The sequence below is a fragment of the Rhinolophus ferrumequinum genome, chromosome 16, assembly GCF_004115265.2.
Source record: "Rhinolophus ferrumequinum isolate MPI-CBG mRhiFer1 chromosome 16, mRhiFer1_v1.p, whole genome shotgun sequence".
Taxonomy (NCBI): domain Eukaryota; kingdom Metazoa; phylum Chordata; class Mammalia; order Chiroptera; family Rhinolophidae; genus Rhinolophus; species Rhinolophus ferrumequinum.
In genome coordinates, this window is record NC_046299.1 from 14722501 (window position 1) to 14746331 (window position 23831).

At 42.6% G+C, this 23831-nt stretch overlaps 1 protein-coding gene across 36 annotated transcripts in view; it reads right to left on the bottom strand.

Annotated features, from left to right (window-relative positions):
• Positions 1 to 23831, bottom strand: part of TCF7L2 (transcription factor 7 like 2) — a 193633-nt gene that overhangs the window by 48857 nt on the left and 120945 nt on the right. The gene's annotated exons all lie outside the window — the stretch shown is intronic.

Here is a 23831-nt window from a genome sequence, read left to right on the forward strand (position 1 = left end):
ACCAAAACATGCTGTGAGAGAAAGAAATCTCATTGTATCCGTTTCTGCAATTTCTATTATGTTAGCTGTATTTGTTGAGAGGGGGGGAAAAGAGAAGAAAATTCCTTCAAGGAACGTAATAACACATTTCAGGTTGCAGCATCTGAGAAGCAAAGCATATCTTCCTGATTATTGTCCCCTAAGAACTGCTTCGATAGTGAAAGTACCACATTAATAAAAGAAACAATTTGTTATACTTAGGGATGAAAGACTGTAAAAGAATGAACTGATGTCCCTAAGTTGTTTGTTTCCCCCTAAAGACAAGCAAAGCCCTTCTTTCAAAGCAGTTAAATTGTAGATTTGAAGTACAGCCAATCTCAACTTTCTAAAACCTAAAATCTGAAACTTATCATTCCTATAAATAATGCCCTGACAGGAATGCTTTAAAAATTATTTCAAATGGGTTCTCTCTGCTTGTGATTTGACTGCAACGAACATGTTGTACATCTATGAATTCAAAGTTAAAATTCAAAACACACTCATACTGCGCTTTCCTTCAAAACCAATAATCAACGATTTATGGACAAGAAGGCTAAAATGGATCAAATTTACACTTACATTTGAGAAGACTGATGATTTTCTTTCAAGGAAGCAGTACATTAGGAGCATTAGTTTCTAACATATATTTTTGTATGTAATGAAAATATTAAAATGGGTTAAAATCTATTATCAAGAAACCTATTTTATAGGGAAATTATTTTTAACCCTTTTGAATATAGGCCCAAATTTATGGCATGCACTTAGAAAAAAAGAACTGTTTCAATTTAGAGTAACTACCCCCATGATCTTATAAAGTGTTTCAGAAATAAGCAAAGGAATCTCCGGATTTAATTTGTACTTTTGTTTTATTTATATATACTCCTACTTGACATTTAACATCTAGTGTTTATTTTTCTATTTTCAACAAGACTTTTGACAGAGACTAAATATTTTAAGATACTGGTGCATGTTTGTACTCTTACAATACAAGGAAAAATATTAATTAGGTGTAATATTTAGATTGCAAGTCATAAAATTTAACAAATGCAAATTCAGGAGGAACAAAGCCCTATTATGCTTTTAAGAATTGTATGAACTATCCCAATAATATTAATACTTCAAGTATTCAATCTATGATTTTCAAGTATATTCAAACCAGCAAATGTAAGAACAAATTTATAAACTCCAAAAGGAAAGGGGGAAAAGGAAAGAAAATGATAAATTAAAATTGCTATCAAATTATCAAGATAACATATATTGGCAAACACAACCAATCCAATTTTTCTGCTGTTAAGATAAACCACTTTCTGCATTAATGTCAGCTACATACATCAACGTTTTCTTAGTAGAGCACATCATAGTCAAATAGGTTTATTCGAACATTTTAGTAACATAGGACCAAACTTCCTTAAATCATTCCGTAATTACCGATGACAGGTAAGGAGGTGTCTGTTTCTATAGGGGTGATAGATAGATAGATAGGTCTCTATATAATGATTTAGGGATAAGATTTTTACATATTATATATAGTATTTTTATCAAGTTTAATAAAATTATATATATATAAATAAATATAAATATAAAATACTGTTTGAGTTTTAAGTTTATGAAATAAACTATGACATTCCCACGAACCATTTAAGGGGGTAAGGCAGAGGGGAATCACAAGAAACCAGCAGAGACACACACAGACAGAGTCATAAAACTGACCACAGGTTGCGGATGGGATGGTCGGTAGTTGTGGTTTTTAAAACCACACGCTGTCCTTGAAACAGAGGCCGCACACAGCTCCATTAGATACAGATCCAGTGCTCTTGATCTATTATTTACAAAGAAAAACCCTTCACTGCTTAAGTGCCCCCTTCTACTCAGCCTTCCATTTCAACAGCATCAAACAACTTAGTGAGGGAAAAACACAAGACACAACAACTTGTGTTCATCATAATGTTCCGTGCAAGTCAAAATTCCACTTGGATGGGGAAAAATTCAGAATAACCTGAACACAGAATGTCGGCTCAACGACAAACAACAAATGAGAGGCTTGCTCCGAAAAATGAATTGTCATTTTCTAACAAGCGACACAAGGTTTTATAATCATTCTCTAAAAGGAATTTCTATTGGGGAAATAAAAAATGGGGAAAATTTTCAGGAAAGCCACTTTTTACCTCAAGGATGTGAAAAGAATGTTTTCAAAACGTGTATTTGGTATGAAATTCTTTAATTATCAAGTCCGCTCTTTGAGTCAAACTGCATTCGATCTAATTAGTAAGCTTAGATCTCACCTTCATGCTGAACTTTAAACTCTCTGAAACCAATTAAAAACTATTTAAATGAATATTAAAAGGATTCCTGTGATCATTTCTGACATGAGAGAAAACATGCTTTTCAGCAAAAAATGGGTTTACACAGCATGCCTACATTTCACAAAAATATCTGAACTGAGTTTTGCATTTAATCTGTCTATTACCCTTCTTCGATTTCATCATCCAATGCTCTTCCTTGGCTGTTTTATCATCCTGTTCAGGCCTATCTGTCGCCAATGTAGCTTTAACTGCAATTAGAACTGTTTTATTATTCAGAACTCTTCAATTTTCAATAACTTATTAAGATTTCCTGGATGGTACCCATTTCCCACTTTCATGTAAATACACTATTGAATGGGGCACACATGGCTATGTACTAGTACAAGTTGGAATTGAAAAAAATTCTCAGCAATTTCCAATTTGCTGAGGCAACGCATACTAAAGACGACCACAGCTGACATCAAGTTAAACACACACTCCTGCTCTCTTAAGTCTAGGCCTTGAAATAGCTTTTTGAGAATTAATAAATTATTCTGTTTGCTTATGAAATTAAACGCTCCCATGCAAAGCCGTTACAATTAACACCGCTAAATGTGTTAGGTTACACTAAAGAAATCTTCACAGTATAATTATATCAATGAGTCATTTAACTCACATATATTAATTCAATTTATCTTCATTTTGAACTGTGTGGACTGATGGATTGTCATCATTAGAAATGACAAAACTCCACACTGGAGGAAAACACAGACCTGTGACGCTCTGACTTCTCACAATACCACACATCATTGCCTCCACTAAGGGCACCCACAAGTTATCAAGGGATGTATTCTCTAAGGACCAACAAATCAGGGCTTCTGATCAGGATGCAAAAGACTATCAACTGGAGTCTCAAGAACCTACAAACCAGCATCAACAAAGAAAATTCCTATACAGAAATCACAATGGTAATGTGTTCTTAGGACAAGGATCCTTACATATTTGGTATTAAACAAATACTCCTTGGGAAAACACTATACAACAGATGACATGTTCCCCCCAACCAGGCAACCTATTGATAAACATTTCTGATTTAGAACAACAACGATGGTGCCAGAACAAACATTAACCAAGAGACCTCCGCTGAGGATAATGTCAATAAAGAAGGACCAGGCAAAACAATTCCAGGATTGTTCATCAGGATTTCCTTCTGAAAACCTGCAGGGTTAGAGAGGTCATTTTCAAGATTTGAAGAACTACTGAGACTGTATTTGACCTCTAACAGACGATGGCCAAGCTAAACCCACCCCGATGACCATCGTAGGGCTTAAAACAGCAGAATCATGGTGGAAAATTCGAGGCTAAGTGACTGGCTTTGCATTTGCTTCTTCAAAGGCTGATTTTTAGATTTAACCTCTTAAAACATACCTGGCTCGATTATATAGCTCCCTCTCCCTCTTAAAAAGAGATCTTGGCTGACTGAAGTAGAAATCCTTGGGTTTAAGATGCCCATAATGGCATCCTTTATCTCAATCTTCTCTAATTTGGATAGTGGGGAACAAAGGAAATTAATTTTAATTTCTTTAAATGCTGGTGGAAAAGAAAAGGGACCACCAAGCTCTCCAGGCCTAGAAGAAGCATGGGTAAAGACTAACAAGAATGAAGGGTCACACTTCTAAACAGGGCACACCTCCTTTCTCAAGGCCAAGTTGCCAGCCACCCAGAGCTCCGTGGAAGAGAACTCATCAACCCAGCCATTGCACCCAGCCCAGGCCAGCTGTCCTGGGAAGGGAGGACACGCCCCAGTCCCTCTGATTCATGCCTTCATCACCACTGACCAGTCAATCAAGCATTGGAGGGAAATTAAATAACTACATCAAGTTGCTTTAATCAAAGTTAGAAGTTGTTTTGATCTGATCAAAATTAAAATATTTCAAAATAACACACTTACAGGGATTTTTGCACTGCCTTGCTGGGTCAGGACTTACTGCTTTGCATCTCCTCCACTGAATCGCAGGGAGGGGTGCCTAAGACCCTGAAAGCTGTTGAGGTTTCCCTGGCTTGACAAGGCAGACCGGGACGGGCAGTGTACGGGGTTGGTTCTGTTACAGAACCAAAAGACTCCTGTCACCCATGAGACCCCTAATCAAGTACTGCTGCAGCAATATGACAAAAATAAGGAAATTTGGTGAGAACAAAGGGAGTATTCTTTATGGATAACTGTGACTCTTTGCTAGAACCAAGAGTAGAAATTAACAAGTAAATTAGAAGGGGAGGAAGTCATTTCATAAACAGCAGTAACACCTAGAAACTCAGCAGAAAAGCACAATAAAGGAAAAATCTTAGGAGGTGGAAGAGGAAGAGGAGGAGAGTGAGAGGGGGAGGATCTGAAACACGGACACTGGCCAAACTCACCTCCCTTTATAGCTGTGCGTGCTTACAATGCACAATTGCTCAGCTCTGGATAAAGACAATCTGCCACCAAAACATTGGAGGGAAGGTGACAGGACAGGACAGCATGATCCCGTTCTGAAATTCCTTGGTTTTCATTAACCAATAAATGATGTTTTTGTGGACTTTGAACCTTTGCTTTTCACAGCAAGTTTAGGATCGATGCCAGGGGAAGTCACCCAAATCCAGCCGGTGAATTTAAACTCTGCTAAGTAAGTACGGGGACTGGCCGTGCCCTTTACAACACGTGTGTGTTCTTTAAGAAACTAGGGTGCACACATGCGCCAAGTCCCAAGCTGCTGCCACAGGGAATTCCAGGGCTAAGGGAGGAGATTTCAGAGAGGCAGATCCCTCTGAGCCTTTTGAGCTACTTGATGGATGGCAGTGATTTTTACCTCTGGCCCAGTACTGGTGCTGGATGCCAAGGAAAGGGGGAGGGAGAGAGAGGGAAGGAGGGAGGGAAGGGGGAAGGGGAGAGAGAGAGAGAGAGAGAAAGAGAGACAGAGAGAGAGATAGAGAGAGAGAGAGAGAGAGAGAGAGAGAGAGAGAGAGAGAGACAATGCCTAGCCTTACACTGACAAGATAGACAAGACAGTCTCTACCTCTTTCCTAAGCTCCTTGTAAACACACCCAGAGGCTAACATACAATGGGCACATCCAGCGAATAATAAAGTAAAATTAAATTATGTCATGTCTCCACCATAGCAACGCCCATTGGCTGTCTCTGGGCGCGCCTTGCCAATGTTCCTGCCACAGTGTGGAGTTGGAGTGCATACTCTCCTCGCATTAGGCACAAATGGAAAGCATGTTGCAATCACCCACCTAAAGCAGACTGTGAAACTGGTTTTGAACGCAACCAAGCATCTTGGTACAGTCTGGACTGTGGTGTTTTGTTTTGTTTCTGTGGTGTTTTGTTTTGTTTTTTCCTCAAATCCATTTTGTTTTTGTCTAGCACCTCTCTTCAAGGAAGTTTAGGAGGGACAACTTCTTATCATCAAATAAAGTCTTACATGGCAACAGCCCCATTTTATAGACATAAAAACAAACAAGCTCAAAGAATTTAAAAGGACTCGTTCAAGGTAAGCTGGTTAGTAATTTTAGCAAATGGAAAAGAGGAGGAAGAGAAATTATTGCTGCTGTGTTGTAATAAACATAGTAGAAATCTTCCCTACCTTCTTCTTTTGAGATTCATTCACTGATTCAGTGTCTATCTCATGCCCAGCACTGTTCTAGGAGCTAGGGAACCAAACAGAGAAAAAGTTCCTGCCCTCAGGGAGCTTATAATCTAAGAGGGCGATAATTATTTACAACAGTCAAAGAACTAACAGACGCACTCCTGGAGTCCCTGGATGGCATCGTCTAGTCAAAGTCACCTAACCTCAGAGAGAAACCAGTTCTGTAACTACCCAACTCCATGTTCGACTCCAATTATATCTATCCCCTGAAAAATATAATTGAAAAGCTTGCTTTATTTGCTAGAGAAGCAGGCCAAGTTTTTAATCACCCCAGTTTTGTAGTTTAAAAAAAAAAAAAAAAGAATCCCATATGTTCAATTATGCTGTCAAATCATCTAAAGATGAACCGCTATTTGCACTGGAGGTGAGACGACATCACAGACTTGGGGAAAATCGTGCTGATAACCAGACACCGTGGTTTGCACACCAGGCTAGACTCAGAGCTGCTGGCGGTTTTGTTTGCCCTGGACAGTTGGCCACATCAGTCTGTGCTCAGGATAGAAACATCACTGGTGCTCAGGGGACGCCCGTGAATACCAATTAATCCTAATTTGGTTTTCTTCTCTCTGACCCAATACGTAGTGGGTGGGCTTTCAGTACTTCTGCATTTAATTTCAGGGCTATGTCAACTATAACGCCTCAAACTACTGGCATGAACTCGCAACTTTCTTTTTTTTTGGCTGCTCTTCCAACGATAAATTAGATAAAATATATAGATGTCGAGGTCAAAAGAGCCAACAATTAGGATCTACTTCATCCTTCACTATAATTTGGGGGCAGTCAAGGTTATATGGAAAAGGGCTTCCTTTACCAAAAATGTGGTTATCACTAAGTCCTAAACATCAGTATACAGAACAAATTAATTACTGGATAACAGAAATGTTTCTTGCAGTAATTTATATATAAAAACATTACTATTAGAATACCTTTTAGGGGGAAAAAATCTTGGGGGAAAAAAACACCTCTAGTAGATAATCTCAAAATATTTCAGAGTATGTTAGGATCAGAAATTCTTTAAATACAACTCCTAAAATTGATTTTTTTTTTTTACAATCGTTCAGACTGATGGTCTGATGAAGAAGGTACCAGAACCTAATGTAACAATTAAAAGTTCAGTATTATTTAAATAGATACTATTTTTCTAAAAATACATACGTTACTCAGACATCATAAAGATCTATAGGAATGGATTCCTTTAACATAAGAGTTTCTTAAATTCAGAGGAAGAAGCCCAGAATTACAATGCTTGTTTTAAAATGAGGATAAGACTGATGTATTTAAATTTTTCTAAACATGACTTGTTAGGGGCTTCAACAAGTGTATTTTCAAAATGTAAGCCCAGCAGAGCTAATTTGCATGTGAACTTTGTTACAATCTTCAAGGAACAGTCATCTTTTAAACATCTATAAAATATTATACATTGTAAAATAAACCACTGTTTAGAATATCAAAATTATCAAAAAGACAGGTAAAAAACCTGCAAAATGAACTATATACACATTATGTTTCAAAAGACAGACAACAGATGCCACAGCATCTAAGCCTCTAGTTTACAAAAGGATATTTAGGGCTTTACTTGATATCCCGGATTACTAGACGGCCCCGAGAAAAGGGTGCCTAACTCATTCTCTAGCCTTTCATAAACATCTCATTTAAACCCTACATCATACCTGGATGTGAGTGCCACTGTCCCTGTTTTTATAAAAGGCACAAACAAACAAACAACCCAAAAACTAAGGCTCCCAAAGAATAAAATAATTTCCCCAGGATAACACAGTAGTGGCAGAGGCTGAATTTGAACCGAGGTCTTCTGACTCTTCCCAGTCCTGTGCCTAAATCCCCTTTGAGTCAATACACAGCAGAGCATGGAAAATGCTAGCACAGCAATTCCAAAGCTGGAAGTATACTCTTGCCTCTGACCAACATATCAGGTTAGGGAGCATGTGTGTACGCATGCACGGGTGTGTAAACAGTCGGTAAGTTTGTAGCGGTTCCCTTTACTAAGGGGACAGTTGGCAGGTATGTTGGCACAATTAGTACAGATAAACCCTCAATAGCCTATCTGCCTTCTGATTTTTAAATAAACAACGGCTGAATGCTCTAATTAAGATCAGAAGTGCCTCTGAAAGACCAGATGGCAACAGGGAAGTTACACGAAAAAGTTGCTGGCAGGGAATTGGGAGAGTTTGTTATTCCTAAGGTGGAAGAAGTGATTTTTAACAAATGTTTTTTAACTGGGATGCCTGGAGGAAAACAGCAACCTCCCTGCAGACATGATGACTGGGCCCAAGGCAGGCAGCATCCTACTCAGATGCACACAAGAGGAACACATCCATACTGCAGGGGGCTCCAAGGTGCTGCCCGCGTAGGCTGACCTCACCCCACCTGCTCCAGTTTGGAGTTTCCTCAGGGATAACGCAGATTGAGAAAAGCAGTCAGTGCAGTGGCCACACTGATGCCTGGAGGTCCCGAGTCTTCCTCCTTTTCTTAATATTCAGAAAACAATGACATCTCTATGCCCTCAATGAGCCCCTCCCCCCCACCATGGCCCCCATTCAATCCCCCACCAAGAGTGATTGCCCCAAGTTTAACGGCCTGTGTTAGGAGAGCACTGAACACAAAAGGAAGTGTTTCCAGGTTCAGTGCACACTTTACTTCCATTCATCAGAGAAGGAACAAAAGCAATCCCCCGGTACCTCGGGCAGGGCAGAGGTTGGGCTCTGCCATCCCCACCAAAACCATCCCCACCAAAACGCAACCTTTTTTCTAATGGGGGGTGAAGACCACATTGTGTTTCAGGATCACTGTGCAAACGTGGTTCCTGATTATTTCTACCTTCAACACAAGACATTTGCATTAAAATGTGATTCTTTTGTCCACTAAGAAGAACCAAGAGGAAGCTGGGGGTGGGGTGGGGGTGAGAGTAAGGGGGGACACATGAGGGAAAAGGGAGAAAAGGGCTCCCATATAAAGACCAAGAAGTTCAGTCCACAGGCCTTAAATTATACTTTGGAATCCTTTTTAGGAAAATAGCTTTAAATTGTTCTAATTGTTATTAGGGTTTACTGCTATTTTTATTAAGGAACCTAATGTTTGTGTTGTATAATTGCTTTAATTACTAAGTATCCCTGATAGCAACACTTGACCATTACAGACTACTTTAAGAAACACTATTTCACATAACCCAAAAATGTTATTTCCTTAGTCGCAAGTGACCTACCTCCACGTCTTGACCACAGATTTCTACAGCAATCTTGACTATCAGTCAACAACCCCTGATTTTACTAGTTGGTCATCAGGCTCCATTGTTTTTTTTTTTTTTTGGCTGCAGAGTTTACACAAAGAGCTATGATTCGAAATATTATAGCACAAGTCATGCCTCCCTCCTAAGAGAGACACCCACCCACCCCTTTACCCGGCCAAGTTGGATTAGTCATACTATACATAAGCCATTCCCACCAACTCTTCAAGCTTTGGCAGGTCTGGCCCAGCTGACATTCCGGGCCCGGTTAGCATTACATATGAGAGCTTCACTCCCATCATGGGCTGCAGGCAAGTCAAAACACACTTGCTGAACTCGACCCAAAGCACCAGCTTGTTTCCGGGTTACGGAACACAGGAGCGCAGGGGGCAGAACAGAGCTCTTAGCAAAAACTTTAAACTCACTGCTGAACTCTGGAATCCATTCTTATTGAGGTCAACTCAGTCAGGGTTGCTTTGAGTTCAAGTACTGATGATTCCCAACCTGGATGCTTTCCAAGTTTTATCACACGGTGCGGGTGTCAAACTTGTTTTCAAATCAAAGGATCCTTTTCACACATTTCTAAGGTTTGAGGTTTTAACAAAATCCCAGAAACCAACCTTGTCAAAGGATTCCCAAATACCAACCCTCTGGGAAAGAAGGTAGGTGGTGGGATTAGGTAAGAGGATGAAATTCCCTGCCAAAGAAAGACTAGTTGTTCCTCCATCTTTCAAAATACATGTATGAACGGCAAGATCCAGTCTTTCTACGTGTTGCCAAAGCACATTCATTCCCAGTTCTTTCGCTGTCTTAACTCCAGCTCACCTCTTCCTAGTTCACCTCTAGCAGACGATCGTATTAGTCTGTCGTTCTCACCACCATAAGCCTCGCGGTCACCAGGTCAACACCAGGGGCACCCCAGAAAAATGAGGACTTCTCAGGGGCAAAATAAGTGCTTAACACATACTGAACACACTCAACTTCACACACTGATCCAGAAAGAGTTGGAAATGAATGGCACTTTAACATGAGCGGTTCATAAAAGTCAAACTCGGAGGTGGCAGAATAGAAAAAGAAAAGCCACGGTCTGGATTCTAGTCTTGATTCTACTGCTCTCTTAGCTCCACGACTACAGGATATTCCAGCAGTCAGCCTTTCTCAGGGCCTCACTTTCCCCAGGTTTACAGAGAGGATTTGATGGGACAGGTAAATCGGAATTATCAGTCAGCTCTCATCATTCTAAGATTCTGGTTGGGGTCAGTTGCTCAAGGAATTGCTTGTGTAACACTTTTAGGTCACCCAGTGCCATTTCTCTGACCTGAGGTATTTTACTTGTCGTGCACCAGAAGCCCAGGTCCATGTGCACAATAACTTCACCAAGTATCTATTATGTAACATTCCACTTATTACTACCTTCTTTCCCATAGGATAACCTCAGCCAATCTTCCCAGGTAACCTTTCTTTCTTTTTTTAATGCTAGGGACCATGAAGGTTTACTAAATCAGAGTACTAGTTAAAAACATTTATTACTAGAGACCTTAGGGTTGTTTGTCCTATTCTAAATAGCTCCAGCTTACGGTGCTTTTAAAATTATTTTGCTTTCCCCTCCCTCTAAACTGTAAGAAGCTGGAATGCTTGAGACTCTGATCTGCCTGGAGCCTGGAAGGGATGTATCTGTATCTTAGATCTTTGTGACTTGAAAGAAAGGCTCAGCAAAGGCTTGATGTTGGATGAGCAAGAGCAGAATGTGGTGAGAAATCGCATTAGATGGGTAAAACGGAGGAGGTGAAAGGAGAGGGAGAATGGGACCAAAAGGGTCCTGGTCATCAGGCAGAAGCAGAGAAATGGGTCTGGCAGGACCTAGGCTGTGGTCAGAACCACAGCCCGGGTAACTCCCCAAACTGCAAAGGTGGACTTGCCCACAAAATACCCCCTCAAACAAGGCTTTCCTTGGCAGCCTCACGACCCAAACCATTCACATCAAGAAGAAAGGACTCAAGCATGGAGGGAGTTCTGAGCTCTCCAGGAGCTCTGGAAGCAACTTTTTCTTGCCTCAGAAAGCAACAGGCCAGGGTGGACTGGGACTTTGGAGACCAAAAGGGGGCAGAATTTCCCAGGAAATCAGGTCATTACTTCCAACTAGAGGGGACACTCTGAAGGGAAGGACTCAGTCCATCTCACTCACCCTCTTAACCCCAGCACCAGAACGGCACCTGACCCAACAGTGCCCAATAGCATTGTGCTAAATGGACTGGAACTGTCCCAAGCGCCACCCTACCGTGTCATCCTAGAAGTTCACAAGATCTATTTTGCAGGTTTTTTTCATAATATGTGTCCAGAAGCCGTAAACGGAGATGCCTGTCCCACAAAGTCAAATCTTATGACAGCTATCAGTCAGAAGTCTGGTGTCTGAAAGACTCAGCCTGCATCCATTCTTAGTTCCATACCTTCTAGTCTTCTATTATTATTATTATTATTATTATTATTATTATTATTATTATTATTAGGAAATATTGGGGAACAGTGTGTTTTCCCAGTTGTGGAGGACGCAGCTCACTGGCCCATGTGGGAATCGAACTGGCAACCTTGTTGTTAAGAGCTCACACTGTAACCAACTGAGCCATCCGGCCGCCTCCTTCCAGTCTTCCTTTAATCCTCATCTGCCAAGCTACTAAAATGGCACTGTCCTGTCTTCCTGAGAACCTGACCTGGGAACCACACTCTCAGACAGCCAGAAGAGTAGAATAAGCTCCTGGCGTGTCAAAAGATACGGGCAAATCTTCAGGCATTGTAAACAACCAGGAGCAGCGCTCAACAATGCCGAGACATTCAAGATCAAGTTGAATAGGAAGCTTACCATGTATTTTTCAGGTCCACTGTAAGTCCACTTTGTCCTAAAATTGTAGGGTACAGTACACAATACCGTGGTACCACCAAAACAATGACTTTGAGTGCACTACCCTGAAAGGGATAAAAAAGAGGCTGGGAGACTGACGTGTTAGGGGCAGAATCTCGCTTCCAAGACTTTCCCCCCTGTGCCTCTTTACGCCCTCCCTGGTGTCCAGACGACATCTATTAAATTCAGGCTCTGCTCCACAAGGGATCTTGGCCTCTGGCTCTGAGAACAATAGCACCAAAAAATTGCTTGCCAACAACCCATAAATTTAAACAAGTCAGGATGGCAAGAGGACACTGCCTGGGAATCATCACAGAGGACAAGTCAAAGCACTGTGGTTTAAAACGGGACACACAGACAGATACCCCTCCAGCAGGCTGTGCCTCCTTTTACAAAGGCAAATCCGTAGAGCTTCCATGAGGATTCGGGAATCATCCCTTCACCCATGTGACCACTTACAGTCTTGGAACTATAAGGAAGGTTCTGTTGAGGATGGGAGGGGGCGAAGGACCTCCAATGGATAGCACACCTCACCTGACCAAAGGCATCCAGGGTGAGGGTGACGGGGACAACATATATGAAAGAACACTGGTTTTATTTGCACAGTAGTAGGGGCACAGCTTGGATAATTAAAGCCCAGTCCTAGGAAACCAAGAGTCTGAGCTACACTCAACCCTCTTGACCTGGGGAGAAACCTGGATTGCTCCTGCCTCAATGATGTGGTCTATACAATGGAAACTACTGAAGCTGTACTAAGCCTTCCTTCCTCCTCCTCTTCCTCCTAATTTAGCCCACCATCATGGGTAATGGAATGCAGCAGAAAGGACCACACACGGTGCAAAATATATGCTTTATGCTCTCAGTCCTCACACCCACTCACACAAAAGACATAGCATTAATAAGTACAAAAAAATGTGGGTTTCCTCCCAGAGCCTTCTTGCACATAATCCCGTCCATCACTGGCAACCACTGTTAACATTTTTGGATTCGGAATTCAGACAAAGGGGGAGGTGAAAAACAAGGGCTCCCTAGCATGTGTACATCTAAAGCTCACCCTTCAAAATGAACTTTCCTCTTTAAAGTCCCATTTTCATCATTCTACCAAATGATGCCATATTTTTTTCCCCTTAATTTGTGGGATCCAAGCAATTTTTACTGTGGGTGGTAACAAGAGCCTAACTGTTTCTAATTATTTGAAAAACAAAACCACACACACGAAACAAAACAAAAATCTATGCTGCCAATTGTTGAGAGACTCAGAAGCCACAACTTCCGGTAATAAAGATTTTTCTTCCCAACTATCATAAACCAGCATATCTGGAGAGCATCTGTGTGTCTGTTCAATGCTTCTCATACATGATTGCAGTGAGCTGGGACCATCCACATATTACAGAATAGGGGGTGGCAGTGTGATGAAGAGGAGAGCACCCCGGCTTTGCAAACATATAAAGACCCAGGCTTCAAATCCCAGCCCTAACCAATTTTCTCAGTGAAACCAAGGACAAATTTTTTAAAAAATTTTGTGCCACATTTTCCCTCTCCTTAAAGAATAGGGAAAACAGTTCCTACCTGGAGGAAGGATTAAATGAGTTAATATATGAAAACCAGTCAAACCAGAGCTTATACATAGAAAGCACTCAATAAATGTTACTTCTAGCTTATTTATATATAAAACTACAGTAATGTTAGTTTTTCTCTCCTGGAATAGCTATAAGGCTGAAACAAAAATATTTATGAAAAACTGAACCCAATGGCTGAAGGACAGATTTTTAATAAATGGTGGGTAGTATTATTATAATATTAAACCACACCCCTACTAGGGATAGGGTTCATGTTTCCTTCCTTTCACACCAAAGAGATGAATTTAAAGACGCTGAGAATTAATAAATAAGAACTAATGTTGACAGATGTTCACCAGGTTCCATGTACACCATCTGCTTTATAGATATTAACTCATTGAAATCACCCAGTAAATGAAAGAAGATAGGTACAAAATGTCCCTGTTTGTAGATGGAAAAACTTGCCTTGATACGTTTTAGTGAGATGCACCTGGTCACTTAGCTAAGTCAGTGGCATAGCCAACGTTTGAATTCATGGAATCTTGACCCCACTCAATAACCATAACCAAGACCCAAAACCACATTACCTCTTCTTTTGAAGCAAGGTATCTATCTCATGCCAAAGAGGCTTGCAAGAATTGCCATGTTATCATTAAATCGAAAAGAGGGAATGACAAAACGTCCTTTTTATGGAGAGGAAACCCATTGAGAAGACCTTCCAGTAATGATCAAGGAGTAGATCAACACTGAAGAAGAAAGGAAGGAATTTCTTTTGGCGACTTGGACCACCATTTCGTCTTGGACCACAATTTCATCGAAGCATCCGTATTCCACTCAACATGACAAAGAACCCAGTCCTCCTCCCTGGGTCCTACCTTCACTTTCTACCCCACTTGTTAATCACACCCAGAGGATGGCAGTAAGTTAAACTGCAGAAGGTCATTTTTGTTATTGGAATACTAAGCCCATCAGTTTTCAGCTGGGAGGATGAAAGAATCTTTCGCTCTATTTTCTAAAGCAAATATTTAGTGCTTTCATCTTTTAGTGCCCTAACATGCAATCTGTCACCCAAAGAAGAAGACGAAAATACCCTTCTCATGTGGGTGTTTGCAGAATGATATGTTTCTAATGTCAATCAGACAAATGGCAAGCAAATGGCCAGCACTTTCAAGAGTGGGGACGCTGGCCATTTCTGCATGCTCCTCTGGTGGTATATTTAAGAATTAAGGTACCTAGCCCCATGATTACACTTGCTCCACTTGTGAAAAGAATGCCACCCCTGGCTGTCTAAAGTGCCCCTATCATTTCAATCAGAGTGTAGAAAACAAACTTGTTTCTAAGCTGTTTTGTTCCTCTTGTTTTGCGTAGGTACCCATGCTTGTGTTGCTTTGTTTAATAGTGTGATTCTTTTTTTTTTTTTAATGAAAAGCATTCTGCTTCCACCTGGAGGACACTCCTCTATAAAAACCTGCTGCCAGACAATGGTAGTTTCTTTATCAGCAAAACTCACTCCTCTCAGCTAAATCATGGATGCCCTGACTCTACCACACCCAGATTCCTTCAGCCTGGCTAGGGAGAGGAGGGTAGAGGGGGTTCCAGATAAGAAAGTTGGGTTACTTTTGTAGAAGGCACTTATAATTCTTTGTCCTGATTCTAAAGTGATTTTAGATGTTGGAAAGCCAGAAGGAGAGTCACAGTGGTGTTTCTGGATGTTAGCACCCCTTTCCTCCCCTACAATTTCTGCTTTCTGCACTGGGTCACTGTTCCCGCTTCTCAACTGGCTGAAATGGCATGTCTCCAAGTCATTACAAAGACAGGAATTAGATTACACAGGAATTTACATGTGTGTGACTCCTGTTACCTTCCCCAGCAAAATCCACCCACAGAACATCGTCTACTGTTCAGCCGAGTGTGACACTCTGAGCTGGGGACCTCTGAGGTCGCTGTTCATTTCCCAAGAGGAGAACGGGCACACACCCAGGATCCTCACCACACAGTTCCCCTGCAGTGCCCTTTCCCTGAGGAAGTGTAAGCTCTGACGCACAGAGGGTGAAATGGCAGCTCTGGCCTTCCCCTACCTGTACCAGCTTGTTCCAAAACCTGGCTGGGGGTGCCCCCATGATCACGGAAGCACCTCAGGTGCTCTAAGCTCTCAGGTCCTGGTGTTCACCTAAGTAATGGGAGAAGTGAGGACAATCTGGGCAAACCACGTTGAGGCAACAACAGCTACAGATCAACGCACCATTTTCCTTTTACACAGTCTGCCCAACCCTCCACAACCTGCCCTGACATCCGGGAAGGAATAATACAGGTAATTCAAGGCAGAATATTCCAGAAGTCATTTTGGTTCCCTCTGTTGCCTATGTGGTTAGCAATAACATATTTCCCTCGCTAATTATATTTTTCTTTGGCCATGCTTAGAATCAGCTTGAATTCTCCTAAATCCACCAAGTGGCGCAAAGCATTCTGGGTATGTGGGCAAAAACAGCAGGTGCGAAAAATAGAAAATCTAACCAAGACTTGTCAATACCTAACAAGCTGGTTAACACCAAAACACTATGGTTTTTATCTCTTTTGCTGGAGAAGGTGTAGAGAAAGAAGGAACGTGGCAGAGACTGGGGTAATCAACAATGAAAATCATCCTCTGGATGAAAGAAATGAACCAAGTCAACACTATACCTTTCAAAGAGCAAAAATGATAAAAAATAAAACCCACCTCTCCCATAACTACAAAGAGATACCATGAGGGTATGTATAAGGTGATGGAGCTATTCCATATCCTGACATTGGTAATATAAACTTATGCTAAATTCATAGAACTGTAGACCAAAAAAGAAAGTTTTGCTGTATTATATATATATATATATATATATATATTAAATCCCACATCTCAAAAGAAATCTGGTTACCAGACCAAACAAAAAAATCCAAACCCCCAAAACGACGGGAGAGTGGGGGACACAGAAGTGTATGCAGTAAGTGGAAATCTGAAAAACAGCCAGTTGCACGTGACCCAACCAAGCAAGACTGCAGTGAAGAAGACCCTCCCACAGAACCTGATTTGAATACATCTCCCTGTTCCAAGTAGGACAGGGCCAAGGAGAAACAAGTGTCCTATTTCCTTTAGAAGCAAACATATCTGTACACCATGAGAGCTAAGCACCCACACCCAGCCATTGCCACCGTTGTACCAGATACAGTGGAAGGGGCACAGAAATGCCCCCCTTCCCTTCAGGAACTGCATGTATTTCTGAAGCCAGTAAAAGATGCCGTAAGCCAACTTCCCCTCCCTCTCACCTCCGCCCATCTTTCTCATGTGTTGTCGTAAAAGTGGCAAGAAGAAAGAAACTTGTCCAAGAGACAGAGTTGTGAACGACCAACAGCCTGGATCTCCTTCCGGGTGGTTACGCGTTCCTTGTACTTTCTGGTGGAGGGGGCTTCTCGTTTCCCAGGGTAGAGTGGGCCTCTCACCTGTCACACTGGCGAACCACCAGGCCTGTCAGAAACGCAGCAGGCAGGAGCCAGGCTGAGCACATAGTGACTGAGAGCTTGTGATCCCTCCGACCCCAGCCCCAGCTCAGGTTCAATCCAACATCATCTCCTGCCAGCTCTGTTTTCCTAAGCAGCAAGAGGCCACCACCAGGGCGACCGGGGGCTGCGACCGGAAGCTCAGGCAAAGTTTGGCAGACCAAGTGACCAGTGAGGTTGGGAAATGGACTGAGTGGGGCAGCTGTGCATCCTTTGGTCACTCCAATGCCTTCCCACCTCCCTTCACTCTCACTTCTTCTTTCTCTGGTGTCGTTTAGTTTCTTTCTTGTCCCCACCCTCCATTGTTGGAAGGAACTAACTTTTCCAAAACCAAAACTTTCACTCTGAGAACAAACAGGCCTCTCATTTAGACTTTCCCAGAGGAAAAATGTTCTCTCCTGCTGCTTTGGTGGCCGAGCTGTCTGTGAGCATGCTCGGGGTGGCGCGGCCCCAGAGACACGAATGTGCTCGTGAGCAGGCACACACGCCCCATGAGGTTTGTAACCAAGACTGAAAAACTCCGAGGCCACCTCCTTCCTCATTTTCAGCTCAAGCAGAACAGGCCAGCCACTGACTGGGGAAGGGCAGCCCACGGAAAGGGGGACCAAAACTTGAACCTGGCCTCCTCAGGGACAATATGACACTTCTACCGCCTTACTCCCCAAACCAAACAAAAACCAATTTTTTTTTTCCATGACTGCCTATTTTAATATAAACAGGTTTGAAATGGACTTTCAGAGCTAGGATGGAGAAAGTTGGAAAAGCATGGAATACAGCACGAAAGATGGGGTACGTAGCTCCTAGTATCATCTCTTGTTACAGCAGCTGCAGCTGATGAATAAATACCTTTTGAATAAGGTGTGTAGGGCTGGCCTGATAAGCAAGAATTAAAACTAAGACCTTCCACTTGGCTTACTTGACAGTAACTGCCTTTAACAAAAATGAGTAAATTAAGTTCTGGAGGCAGAGCTGAAACGCATGGTTCCTCTCTGTTCCCAAATTCCAAACATTTACCTCACTGGTACTAAAGACAATGATAATAGGAAAGAACTCTGAGAAACAGAGAGACAGACAGACTGCCTGACTCGACAGATAATGTCAAAACCATTAGTGAAAAGCATCTACTCCCTCTCTTCAAGTACTGAGGAAGTATGACGTGGGGGCCTGAAAGGACTAAAAAGTCTTAAGGTTAATTTAAACTCACCCTTTGACACAGTGTAGCCATTAAAAGCCGATCTGTCACCTCACAGAATTACAAAAAGGGAGGACCCAAAACAATAAACTCTGTGGATGACAACATGCCACGCATCAAAGGCCCAAGTCTTCTCTATTAATGACCTTTGTCACACAGGATGTAAAGAAAACATGTGACTCACAAAGAATGGGGGAAAGGGAGGTAGTCGCAGAGATAAGAGCCCTGATACAGCCTGTGGTGTCCTGGCGGATGTCAGACGGCCCAAGAGGCTTGGATGCAGGGCGAGAGAACACCCCCACCTTCCTTAGCTCCTTAGAGGACCTCCATGTACTCTGCCTGGGCTCCCTACTTCCTATACCAGCTTCACAGGGCGGGAAGAAAGTGTAAGAAGTGAAAAGAACAGCGTGTACAGTGTTCAGTCCAAGGAATGGCAAACAACATGGGAAAGAAACAGGGTCCAGAATGATCCTCTCCCTCTCTGGGCCTGTTTCCCCAGCGGCGAGCGCTCTGCAAGTTGTGTCCAATCTGTGTCAATCACATAGGGGGCGCCGATAGGCGGGGTGGGGGGTCAGGGGGTCATCATGTTCATGATGCGCTGGGATGGGACTTCACCAAGGTGTTAGAAAGCTCAAGTTAGGAGGCGGCCGGATGGCTCAGTCGGTTAGAGCGCGAGCTCTTAACAACAAGGTTGCCGGTTCAATTCCCACATGGGATGGTGGGCTGCGCCCCTGCAACTAAAGAATGAAAACGGCAACTGGACATGGAGCTGAGCTGTGCCCTCCACAACTAGATTGAAGGACAACGACTGATGGATCCTGGAAAAACACACCATTCCCCAATAAAAAAATTAAACAAAATAATAATAATTTGAGGAAAAAAGAAAGCTCAAGTTAGGCACTAAGGTGTCCATTATCAGGAGAGGAAATTCAGGAGCTTATTTTTCAACAAAGAAGCTATGCAAATAGGGAAGGAGAGGAAGGAGAAATAACAAAATAATATGGGTGGTCCCCTAGCGATCTCACTTTGAGAATGAATGGGGTGGGGGGGCGGGGGCGGGGGATGAATTTGCTGGTCTGTGCATGAATTGCTGATCATGCACAGAATGATCCAGGGCTGTGCTTGCTAAGCCATGGGTTACACACATCATAAGGGCATTCTGAAATGTCTGGAGCCATTTGTCTTCGTTGTTTTCAACGCACACCCTGTCCCACGTGAAATGCAATGCTCTGTAATAGTGAAACTTTGGAAACAGTCTGTTTGCACTGGAGCAGTGACTAAGCATACCGGGGGACACCCACTCCTAGAATAGATGACCATTAGAAGCTTTATGAAGAGTCCTTCGTGGCAGACGTAGGAAAAGTGTTTCTATGACAAGAGAGGTCATATAAACAGAAAACAATGCATATATGCTATCAGCCCATCTATGATTTTTAAAACATCTTTTAAAACACTGATTTGGAAGTATATCAAAATATTAACTTTGCCTTCCAGAAGTATTTTTACTGTTTTCTCATCCTGCTTCTCTATGTAATCAGTGAAGTCACATCCCCAGAGCACTGTGAACATGAACATTGTGTAGCAGCCCCCCCGTACCCCCTATATCAGAGCCCCCTACATGATTGACAGCTTGGACACAATTTATGCAGTGCTCCCCACCCACCGGGGAGACACGAGTGGGAGGACAAATTCAACATTTCAGCTTAACAGAATGCTTGCTAATCCATGGTTATAATGCAGAGATTTATAAAGCAAATACTTCCCTTCTAATGTATATTGTTGTGTAAATTCAGATTTTTCCACACATAACAAGTATTGAAAAATAGAGTACCAAGGAAGTGAAGCAATATCTATATTTGTTTCAATGACTAATGAGCAAAAATAAAACTTCAGCCGTGATGCCATGCTTTTTAGAAATCAGACATATAATAAAGCCACAGATTTATAGGATGTGGTCTAATAAACCTAAGAAAAGTTTCATTTCCTCTCACCAAAATGGTTAACTCCCTGTCTATGTGACTAGCTTTGCAAAGTTAGCAGAAGTCTCTTTTTTCTTTAAACGTTTTGAGTTGAGAGGTCAATGAGCAAGTACCAACAATAATGTGCCCCCTCCTGCACGCATGCAGGCTCTCTCTCTCTCTCTCTCTCTCTCTCTCTCGCTCTCTCTCTCTCTCTCATACTCACACATTCCCTAAAAATAGACGTAACACTAGCAGAAAGGTAGTGTTAACTTAACACAACCAAAACATCAGAAGGGACACCCACACAGCCTACCATCTTGCTAATATCCCTACCAATTAGAAAAGTTTGTAGAAGTCCTGAAGAGGAAGGAAGCACGGAATAAGGGAAGGATTGGGACAAAGAACTTTTTAAAAGATTGTTTGCAAGCATTTCCGTGAAAATGGTATTGACTAAGCAATTACAGGAAAAAAATACTTTCTTTCTTATCTGAATGCATTTATGCCATGGGTCACACCCTATTATTGTCACTATTAAACAAGTTAATAGCCCCAATGTAATGACTTTGTATGGCTAGCTTTAAAATGTGCAGGAATAGCTAACTAGAAAGAAGTGAGTCATGCCTGTCCAGGTGGGTATTGACTTTCTTAGTCATATTTACTCAACTGGTAGACCAACCTTACTTCCCTCGAGGAGAGAACTAAAGGGTTAGAATGAGGCTGAACTGCAAGGAAAGAGCGAGAAGGGACATTGAAAGTTAAATATGGAGGGGGTCAGAAAGTATCCAGAATGTGGAACTTGTAAAGCGAAAACTGGACTCTGGATGTTTCCTCCCAGCTCCCGAGAACCCAGTATGTTCTGCTTTAGCAAGTGAAAGACTCCAAACCATAGGATGTTGCCAGGGTTTTTTGTTAACAGCATTTCTTCAGCTCCACCCCTCTGCTGTGTGACCTTAAGCAAGGTGCTTAACCTCCCTGTGGCTCTTTGTCAAAATGGGAATAATCACTGCACCTCCCTCTTAGGGTTTTCAGGCTGCAAAGGGTTGTACAGGCAAATCGCTAGGCAGGTATTCCATTGCCATCCGCTTCTTAAAGACACAGGGGTTGTATCCCAGAGGGGTGAAGCAGCTTTCCAACACAGGTGAGAGAGAACGCTGGACTCAAACCCAGCTGACCCCAGTTGTGTGTGTGTTTCCCCTACGCTAACCCAGGGCCACCTCTAGCACACCCATGCTATGGATGGGGGTTTCCACACACCACTCCAATTCCTGAAGTAGGAAGTACTACGAACGATACATAAGTAATGGCTGTGACAGGCTACATGGAAACCCTGCTGCACAACCGAGCGGCCCCAGCAGGGGCCGGCCCATCACAGGGACACACTATCTATGCGTGATTCCCCAAGAAATCTGCCATAAAAATGCCAGTTACTTGTGCCAGACCAAGCACGCCAGCTCCTCTGGCCAAGCCCCACTCCACAGGCTTGCTCATTTGATGCTCAGAACAGCCCCAGTGGGACCCCCCTTCGCTGATGTTGAAACCGAGGCACAGAGCCGGTGGGTAACCTGCCCAAGTTCACAGAGCCCGTGACTGGTGTCTCTGTGTCTGGCCGAGTCCCCATTTTGGGAATTAGACCCAATCCTGGAAGTGGGGCATATTGGCACTTGCTCAGGAGATGTTTCCTTGTTCTGAGGGGCAAAGCTGGAAAATGAGACTGTCACTGGCGCCGAGGATCTAATCTGTGCCTGCGGATCTCCAGGCATAAGGCAGAAACCCAGTCTTTCTGTTTCGTTTTCCTCATACTCAAAATGAGTGCCTGCTTCTCCTTTATCTACCTCATAACTCCGACCAAAGATTAATGCGTTACCATTTGCCGGGCCCCGGTACAGGAATAGCTATGTTCGGTATGGCCTTCTGATAGTCAGAATGAACAACTACACTTATTAAAAGCCGGACAAGGGAGGGGGCTGCTGAGAAAAAGCTTCCATCGGGCCCTGGCTGCTGCACAGAACGGGGGTGGAGGTGGGGGTGGGTGTCCTGTCAGACCCAGGCCACTTGAAGGACACAGGCTTTACACACACACACCGGGCTCCAGGTAATCTGGACACAGGCATAATCAGAGGAAAGAAGGGGATTTCCAAAAGACCCCAGAAACATCCTCAGTTTTATTCACATCTGGCCAAAAGGAGAATGGGTAGTCAAGACAGGGAGATGTCCACAAAACACCAATCCATAAAGTTATTAACCAGAACTAAGACACGTGATAGTGTACAAAAAGCAGTCGTGGTGTTACGTCAAGTGAAAAGAAAATACAGAACTGTACAATTTCAACTTTGCGAAACTTATAAAGTTTAGACCCATGAATGGGGAGAAAGAAATGCATCCAATTCTTAAGAGATCATGAACACATAAAAAGACTGTGGGTGTTCACATTTGCTTCTGCATGTTCCTCTACATCCCCAGTTCTCTTAAAGGGCTACGTACTACTTCAATTAGAACAAGCTTTGAAAGATGATTTAGTGCACCTCTTCTATCTAGGCAAGACACACACACACACACACACACACACCCACTTGTTAATATACTCTAGGCCTGTTTTCTATTCCTGTAACCCTAATAGACAGCACAGCATCCAGCACATAGTAGGTATACAATAAATGTTTTTAAAAGATAGAGGACTTTACTAATTGGCTCTTAAATATTCACTTTCCTTTTTTTTTTTTTTTAAAAAAAAGCTAGCATTAGTACTAAATCATTTGCTGTTTAAGACTAAAGAGTTACCTTAAAATTTTTATCTGCATTGACTTTTGCTTTTCTGAAGATGAAAGCACGTTCTAGATGTCCTTTATTCTTTGGGAAAACTAATTTGAAGAGAACTGTCACTCCCAAGCATGGAGCAGTGTAGAGGTATTGACAACGTATTGAATTATTTAAAGAAAATTAACAATGCTTCCTGTCCTTGGGAGAGCAACATCTGTGAGAAAAGCCATTCACTGCGACCTCAGAAAGGTGTTATTGCAGAAGAGCGAGCATTTCTCAGCACGCTGAATTCTAAAGGAAAATCTCTAAGTTCTAAATGACTAATAATAAAAGCAAAGTTAAGAGGATAACTTCTCCACCTGAAGCTATAAAGGGCCCCCAGAAAATTACTTCCTGGGGGTCAACTTTAATGGGATAATGCGTTGTTCATCGTTCTTCATTCTCACAAAAGCTACGCATGACACTGGACCACTGGCCTTTAGGGGGAGTCAGGTGCGGGAGTCAGGCAGGCACCTTGGGTTCACGTGAGCACCACCCTCTACCCTCCCTCTTCTCGTAAACTGGCCTTTTTATGGCTATGATAAACCTATCTGTGGTCAGTACACCCAGACATCATGGCACCCGATATGACAGTGACCCGGCAGGAATTCAGGGACCATGGTGGACGGGGCCCTGCCCTAGCTTGAGGTAAACTTTGGATGGGTGGTTTCG